Source organism: Tupaia chinensis, unplaced genomic scaffold (assembly GCF_000334495.1).
Source record: "Tupaia chinensis unplaced genomic scaffold, TupChi_1.0 Scaffold000244_1, whole genome shotgun sequence".
Lineage (NCBI taxonomy): Eukaryota > Metazoa > Chordata > Mammalia > Scandentia > Tupaiidae > Tupaia > Tupaia belangeri.
The window spans coordinates 378,600-387,954 of NW_006159722.1; the positions used below are offsets into that span (position 1 = coordinate 378,600).

Below are 9,355 nucleotides of genomic sequence, written 5' to 3' on the forward strand. Positions count from 1 at the left end.
GCCCTCCGTGAAGCAGTGATATACCTGGCACACACATATGATGGCGCCAGAGTGGCCATGCACTGCCTGTGGCTTGGTATGCCCAAGGACAGGAAATTAATTGTGAAAACAATTAAGACTTACATAGAAAAGGTAGCTAATGGTCAATACTCTCATTTGGTTTTACTGGCAGCATTCGACTGTATTGATGATACTAAGCTTGTGAAGCAGATAATCATATCATAAATTATGGGTTCTTTACCTAACATAGTAGCTGACAAATATGGAAGAAAGGTCCTGTTACATCTCCTAAGCCCCAGAGATCCTGCACACACAGTCCGAGAAATCATTGAAGTTCTGCAGAAAGGAGATGGAAATGCACACAGTAAGAAAGACACAGAAATCCACCAACACGAGCTGTTGGAATCCATTTCTCCAGCTTTGTTAAGCTACCTGCAAGGACATGCCCAAGACATGGTGCTAGATAAGTCTGCCTGTGTGTTGGTGGCTGACATTTTGGGATCTGCCACCAGGGACGTCCAGCCTGCTATGGACACCATCGCCAGCTTGGCAGTAGCAGAACTGCACCCCGGAGGTAGGGATGGAGAACTTCATGTTGCAGAACATCCTGAAGGACATCTAGTACTGAAGTGGTTAATAGAACAAGATAAAAAGATGAAAGAAAATGGAAGAGAAGATTGTTTTGCAAAAACACTTGTAGAGCATGTTGGTATGAAGAACCTGAAGTCCTGGACAAGTATAAACCGAGGTGCCATTATTCTTTCTAGCCTTCTCCAGAGTCCTGACCAGGAAGTTGCAAACAAAGTCAAAGCTGGAATGAAAAGCCTGACTCCCACATTGGAAAGAAACAAAAATCCTAGCAAAGGAATAGAAATTCTGCTTGAAAAACTGACTACATAGGTGGACACAATTAAGAACAAGGAGGGGCCAGTAGTTGGTGTGGTGGCTGAGATGGTGGCCTTCCATGAGACTGACTGTGGTTCGAGTCCCAGATCCAGTGGGTTGAAAATCATGCCAGGCACATGTGCATGTGTGCGTGCATGCATGCATACCCAAAATCCCGAGGAGAAGGGACTGTGATGTGGTCACCCCCCTGCAGGGGGTGATTTCTCACTTTCCCTCTCTCTTTCTCCGTCTATTTCCTGTGAGTGTACAGGCTCCATGGCAAAGACCTAACAAAAAGAACAAGAAGGAATCATTTTTCCTCTTTTTGGTTCTTTTTTAACAGAGCAAATAAGAAGGGCTGGGGTGCTCTGCATATGTTTTTCTTGACTATGTTTAGATTCTTGTGTAAGAATCTACATATAAAGTTGTTTCTACAAAAAAATAAATGAATTAATAAATAAAAAATTAAAAAATTAATAAATAAAATTAATAAATTCCGAACCATGAACAAATTGCCATATATCAAAAACTAAAAAGCAAACAAACAAACCAAAAAAACTAAATGCACATTAAAAAAATCACTTGGGAGATTTTAAACAATTCCAAACTAATTCTGTGAGTCTTAAAGTCTAGGACCTACCCTTCTCATAGACTCAAGCTGATTCCTTCCGAAAGCTTATCATTTCGCTGGCAACGGACAGGGCCTGGATTTCTTTCTTTGTCCTTGTCATATTCTGAATTCCAGATTCTGGCAGATGCCTCATGACCTAATAACCTCTTACAGGCCGCACATCCCAACATTGCCATTTTAGGGATCAAATTTCCAGCACACAAACTTTGAAGGACATAGTCAATCCACAGCAATGTTCTATGCAATTTTGTATTCAAATTGTCATTTCTTTATACAAAAACCATTAGGAGGCAGTAAAAATTGTGAGAGAGCATTCAAAAAATAATAATAATACAACTCTTCAAAAGATGCTGTTAAAAGAATAAAGGAAAAACCATGAACTGAGAAAACACTCAAATCATATATTGAATAAGAAATTTATATTGAGAATATATAAAGAACTCTTAAAAGTTCAGAAAAAAGTGCAATTCAATCTTTTTAATTGACAAAAATATAGAACTATAACCAAAGAAAAGCAGAATGCAATTATGATAAAATAATAATTTTACCTATCAAAATGATGAATTACTTTGTTTATACTTCCAAGAAAATGTGAGGGCAAATACTCACACTTTTGGAGAAATGTAAACTGCTAACACTTTACTGTAAGGAAATTTTGAACTATTCATTATAGAGTTTTAAACATGTTCATATTTTTTAATTCCATTTAGTTCTCTTTTATGTAGCTAAACTAAGAAAATAATTATTATGTAGTCAAATATATACATATTTGAAAATATTTTTTGTAGCTCTTATATGATAGCAAAAAATGGAAATTTACTAAACTTAGAACAATAGGGAAATTATTATATAAAATATGGTACAGAGATATAATAAACAGTAACAACCAAGAATATTATCCATCATGGAAAAAAGTTTAATTTTTAATGGTAAGTAAAATATTTTTGTTAAGAGCTATTAATGCAATCTATCTACCTACTCAGCAGAGAAAACAAATGTAGAGAATATTACCTCTTTTTATTTATAAGACATGGAGTTCTGGATAATGGCTTTCAGGGCATATATAGTTTTTGCCTTCTTTACACTATTTTGCAATGTTTTGTACAATAATTGTGTATTTTTTTATTATTTTTTAAGTAATGAAGTAACCAACCAAATTGGCGGCTTTCAGGAACTTATTCATTGCGAGGAATGATGAGATTGAAAAGCAGATTCTACTATTAATCTTTTTTTAGTATATTTATTTCTTCCATGAGAGGGAGAGATAAAAGTGAGATAGAAAAAGAAAGACATCCCCATCAGGGTCTTCATGGAACAACCGCTCCACCAGCTCAACCCATTTCCATCATGAGCACGTGCGTGCTCCCTGGCACGTACAGGAAGACCTCAGAACCCATGAATTTTCCCCATGGCCTCAGCATCGTGGAGTGTTGTGCTACTATTACACCACCATGTCTGGCCTGAATTAATCTTTTTAAAACTCAGCTTAACAGTAGTAAGTTTAATCACTATGTTCTGGAAAACTGTGGAAGGCTGCATATGAGATCTTGCACATGAACGACTGTCCATTTTGTTCCCTTACCCTAACATGGCTGTCTGCTTCTGTAAGCCTGCTTGCTCTTTCCATGAGAAAATAGCTTGTGCTAGCCATAGAGAAAACCATATCCAGGACAACATCCTGTACCTGCTACAGTCTTTGCTAACTAATCCAAAACCCTTTTGTTTAGCAATGCAACTGCTTGCATTGAAACCCCACTCCTCTCAGAAATAATTAACCTGTTTGATTCAGCTTCTATAACTGCTTGCATGGAAACTCCTGGTAACTGACCCCCTATAAAAAGACTACTCAAACTTTGGTAGGGGCTGCAGTTCTGACTCTTGGTGTCCCCCTCCCCCCGAACCTCAGACTGTAGTTGCTGGCCAGCTAATAAAGACTCCCTTTAAACTTAATCTGGCTTTGGTGGTCGTTCATTCGGTGGCCCTCTACAACAAAACAAAATCAACTAATGCAATTTCCAAAGTTTTATGTGTATACATTTCAAGGTTGAGTTTGGGAGTAGAAAGTAGGTAGGCAGTGTATCGAAGATCTTTCCTATGACACTGGAGGATGGATGGAAAACACTTATAGCTGAATAATGGGTAGACTAATAGGTTTTTATAAGAAATAAAATTATAAGTGTTTTGTCCAATCTTCTCATTGTGTAGATGGACCATCTAAGACTTTGCTACTATTACCATCTTTAAATTACTGTTAATTTCAGCTAGTTAATATTGCTTACCCCAAAATTTAAAATATCAACCATTACTCAGAATTTCACTAGGATTTAGGACAGTTGATAGCTTTCTTATTTGCTGTGATAAAAGGACAAATGTGGAGGCAAAGGCAAAGAAATGATGGTTACAAATGTATCCCAAAATATGTTGGAATGTGACTCTGCTGTTTGTTTCTCTTTTCCTCTTTATTCATTCTAGGGTACATGTGCATGCATGAGAGAGAGAAAAAGAGAGAGAGCAGTATTCTACACTCACAGCAGAATCTCCTTCCTCCAGTCCTTCACTTTAGATCTTGGGTACACATACATGATCTAAGAATGTTTCAGGCCAACGAGGCAAGGATTCGAACCACTGCCTCCATCCAGGTGGCTTCGAGCACTACAGTTAGGCATGCAGATATCTGTGCCACAATAGCTGGGCCACTCTGCTGGTTTTATTGCTAGAAACCAGCCCCCTTTCAAACATAAAATCCTCTAGTGCTATCTCCCATGTGCCCTCATGTCTATCACCAGTTTCTTACTCAGAACAGCTCTACTGTCTTTGATGCTGCCCCTTCTAAGATTGTCCTGACATTTACCTTATCATATCAATGTGTACTGCTATCTGGTCTCAGAGGAACAAACCCTGCCATTCATTGTCTACTCTATTATAAACATTAAGAAGATACTTCTTTATAATTCAATTCCCCATAGCACACCATCAACCTCACAGTTACATAAAAAATTGGAACTTGTAATATATGTTTATTGAAAGTTCAAGGATAATAGAAAGGAAACATAAGGGAAGATATAACCATTCACAACCTTCATTTAAGTGAATCAAAGATCTTTCCTTTGAAATTGAAGGATCATATAAAAGTAGGATCAGTAAAGATTTACCACAAAAAATGTGGGGCTATTAATTACACAGCTCTATTTCTCCTACAGCACCATGTACACTAATTGGCAAATAAAATGTCTAAATACCCAAACTTTTGCTTTTCCTGGATGCCAATTTCATTCTCAATAATTAATCTACACATTCCTTTAAACCTAAAATAAAAATTCTTTGCCCATTACTAAGTTTTACTACTTTGTCTTACCTTGATATTTGCCTCTTCTGAATTACTAGAATATTTACATTTTCAACATTGGGATACAGGTATTATATTACAATTTGTTATCTTGTGCTTGTTTCATTTATCTAAATTTTATCTTGACAGTTATATGGCTAACATTCCAAGGACAGTAATTACTATTTCTATTTCATTCCCCATAATACTTTGCACAGTACTGGACACAGAGTAAGCTGCCTTTTGATACTTAAAGATTTAGTGAATTTGACTTATAGCTCTAGGATAATTTGAGATTTGAGATATGAAGGTAATGGTCTTCTTCAAACATTTATTCTCTTTACTTGGTGATTTAATTTAAATGCCTTAGCCCTAAATACAAGAAAGACCATAAATCATTGTAAACACTATCAGAAAACAGTAAGGCATGGAATTTAGGATTAGAAAGAAAAATAAACATGGATACATATGATTGGTTATTCAAATTTGACAATCCTGTGTTATTTTCTTTCTTTATATAACTTGTTTAAGCTTTTAATGAGAAAAACAATTTTTGAAAAATTCATTCTATTTTAATGTCAGTCTGAGAAATGCATGGATCAGTACTATACTAAGCACATTAACCTGCTGACTAGGCACTGTTTCAAAAAACAACAATCTAACATTCATTCACTGGAACAAGGACAAACAGAATATAAAACTGTTCACCTCCAGACTCAGGCAATTAGTTTTAAGTGTGTTTAGATGAACACTGCTATGAGAAATAAATGTACCACATAGTACCTATGAAAAAAATTAAATTGCAAAAGAAGCCAAGGTAAAAGTAAATATCCTAACAGATGGTACCTAAAAATAAATTCCAACTACTGTTTTGGAGAGCTCAAAATACAAAGATCTATCAAATTTTACTTTTGAATTTCCATTATTGTCCCCATAGTAAAAGTCCAGGACAATTCTAATGGAAAATTTAAATTAAGACCCATGGATTGGACAGAGAGAACAAATACCTACAATCTCTAATCCAATCAAGCAGTTGTGTCTAGTGTTCATTTTTTAAAATAGCAATAAGCCTTCCATCATGATCAGGCAATAGGATAATCTGAAGGAAATCAGATAATATTTTGCTTAATGATGTGAATACAGAACTAAAACACTATAAATATTCTAAAGATAGTGTTTATCTTTCTCCAGAATGTCAGACAGTTATTTCTAAATAGTTTTTTATCTTATTCTAACCCTAAGAATAATAGATTCATGCAGGATCAAAACCTTTAAAAGTACAGAAAAGCTTAAAATGGAAATGGAAAACAAGCTTTCTTCTTATGTCTCACTCTCAGTTCTACTCCCCATAGACAACTTTTTCTTTTTTCTTTTTTTTTCTTTTACCATTTCTAGCTTTAGTTCTTCTAGAGGCTATCTTTTTAATTATAAGCAACATGCTTATATCTAAACACTATTATTTATTTTACCAACAGTTCTCTCCAGTAAAAAATATGAGAAATTATTAGCTCATTCCCTCTAATAAACTTTATTCTCCATTCAATTTTTTTTATTATTTCAGTTGGTTGACTTAAAAACTTTAAGTAATTTACTTAAAAGATCTTCCTTCACTTTTAAATAGGACTTCTGACTCTTTAAATGTGAATGAATTAGTACTTCTCAGTACTTCTCTACCGCTACCTGTCCTTCTTCCGTCTCTTTAGTCTCAGTCAGATATACCATTATTTTGTCAAAGTTTATAGAATTTGTATTTTATTCTCAAACAATAACTAGTTCTTATATTTCTTGTCTATATTCAGTTATGAAAACTGAATGCTAATAGAAAACATTTACATTATTATTCCTTACCAAATCACACTGAATGATTGGATTTAAAGAGAAAGAAATCTAATGTATAAAAATTGAACCACATGAATAAATTATTCCAAGTATGTGGACAATATGTGAGTTTTACTATACTTGGCCATTTCTCAAAGTCTTTGAATAAGAGGGAATAGTTTTTAAAACAATGTACTTGTATTTTTCATAATTAAAAATGAAAGTGGTATACATAAGATCAAAAATGCCCACAAAGTGCTAAGAAGTAGAAATATGGAAACACACCCTGAAATGATGACAGCTCTAGTAAATTAATACAGTTATAACTCTTATTTTGAACAAAGGAAAAAAAAAAAAAAAGAAAACCAAGAAGGTTGATGTGCCAGTACACTATGGAAGAGTTCCATGACTGACTAACATTTTGGAGGGAAACACAGACTTCCTGTCTATATGTCTATAACATCTACACCTATATCATCTATACCTATATCTATCCCTCAATGTCAAGAAGCAGTCAGTCCTATGAAGAAAACTAAACAAGGGAACCAGCAGTTAGCGTAATTGCTATGTCGCTGGACTCCCACGTAGTCGACCACGGTTCGCGTCCTGGACCCAGTGGCTTAAAACTCATGCCGGGCGCGTGTGCGTGCATGCCCAAGATCCCGAGAGGAGAATGGAGGAGAAGGGATTGCGGTGTGACCATCCCCCCTGGGTGATTTCTCGCTTTCAGTCTCTATGTCTTTCTCTGTCTGTCTGGCGAGCGCACGTGCCCTATAGTGAAAACCTCTCCAAAAAAAAATAGAAAACTAAACAAGAGTAAAGGAACATAGTGAGGGAAGGTGAAAGCCTGTTTTAGGATACTAAGGGGAGTAAATATTGAGAATTTTAATATCTCAAACACTCAAGAAAAATTTTTTCTAGTATTAGCAAGAGGTTTTTTTTAATAAAAAAAATGGTTCGTTTTACCCTGTTTAAGAAATAACATTTGTAAATGTTCACATTATCCATGTAACATTTTTAATTTACCTTTAGTGAACACAGAGAAAAGACACAAAGGAAACTCAATGGGACAGAAAACTACATCTTAACACAACAATGAAAGACAAAAAAATAAATAACTAAACTGGGGAAAAACATTTTCAGAGTGATGAGAAAAAAAAAAAAAAAGCCCCCAGCCACAATCAGTACATTGTTTCACATCCCATTTTAAACATAATCCACCTGGTCCCAATAGGAGATGTGTCCTTGCTAATAAGATGATTGTATCAGGTTTCTAATGTTGAAACTTTGAATAAAATATAATAAAAAAACTCTATTTGCAGATGACATGATTGTATACATAGAAGACCCAATGGTTTCCATGAAAAAATTTCTGGAAGTAATACATGAATATAGTAAAGTTGAAGGATACAAAATTAATATCTAGGAATCTATAGCATTTCAAGATACGAGCAACAGGTAGACTGAGATAGAACTGAAAAAAGTTATTCTGTTTACCATAGCCACAAAAAGTGTAAGATACGTAGGGATAAATCTAACCAAAGAAGTTAAAGACCTCCACAAGGAAAACTACGAGAAGATAAAAAAAGAAATTGAAAATGATACAAAAAAATGGAAGGATACCCCATGTTTCTGGATGGGAAGAATTAATATAATCAAAATGGCAATTCTACCCAAAATAATCTACATATTTAATGCAATCCCAATCAAAGTACCAGACACGATCTTCACAAATCTAGGAAAGACAATCATAAAGTTTGTCTGGAATCATAAAAGACCCCATATTGCCAAAACAATTCTGCACAAGAAGAGTGAAGTGGGTGACATCTCACTTCCTGGCCCAAAAATATAAGACAAAGCTGTGGTAATCAAAACAGCATGGTACTAGCATAGAAACAGACATGTGGAGCAATGAAACAGAATAGAGTCCCCAGAAATAAATTTCCCAAACATACAGTAAACTGATTTTTGACAAGGGGTACCAGTCAATCCACTGGGAAAAGGAAAACCTCTTCAGCAAATGGTACTGGAAAAACTGGATTTCCACTTGCAGAAAGATGAATCTGAACCCTTACCTCTCACTTCTGACAAAAATCAAGTCAAGATGGATCAAAATCTAAATCTAAGACCTCAAACTATAAAACTGCTCCTGGAAAACACCGGGGAAACTGTGGGAGACATTAGGGTAGGAAAAGACTTAAGTAAGACCCCCCAAAGCACAGTCGATAATCCCCAAAATAGACAAGTGGGATTACATCAAACTAAGAAGTTTCTCCATGGCAAAGGACACAGTAATTAGTGTGAATAGACATCCCTCATAATGGGAAAATATTTCTGTAAACTCTGCGTCAGATAAGGGGATGATAACCAAAATTCACAAGGAACTTAAGCAGCTGTTCTGAAAAAAGATGATCAATCCTATTAAAAAATGGGAGAATGAGTTAAAAAAAAAAACACTGTCTAAAGATGGCATAGGAATAGCTAAAAGGCATTTGAAAATATGCTCAACATCCCTCATTGTAAGGGAAATGCAGATCAAAACAATGAGATACCACCTAATTCCAATCAGAATGACCAAGATTAAAAAACAAACAAACAAACAAAAAAACCAATAAGTGCTGGCGGGGTTGTGGTGAAAGGGGAACTCTCTTCCACTGCTGATGGGAATGTAAATTGGTCCAGCCACTGTGGAGAAA

At 35.2% G+C, this 9,355-nt stretch overlaps 1 pseudogene; it reads left to right on the forward strand.

The window, feature by feature from the left end:
• The window catches only part of LOC102472958 (pumilio homolog 3-like), a 4,264-nt pseudogene extending 3,364 nt beyond the window's left edge, over positions 1-900 (forward strand).
• Positions 901-9,355: the final 8,455 nt, after the last annotated feature.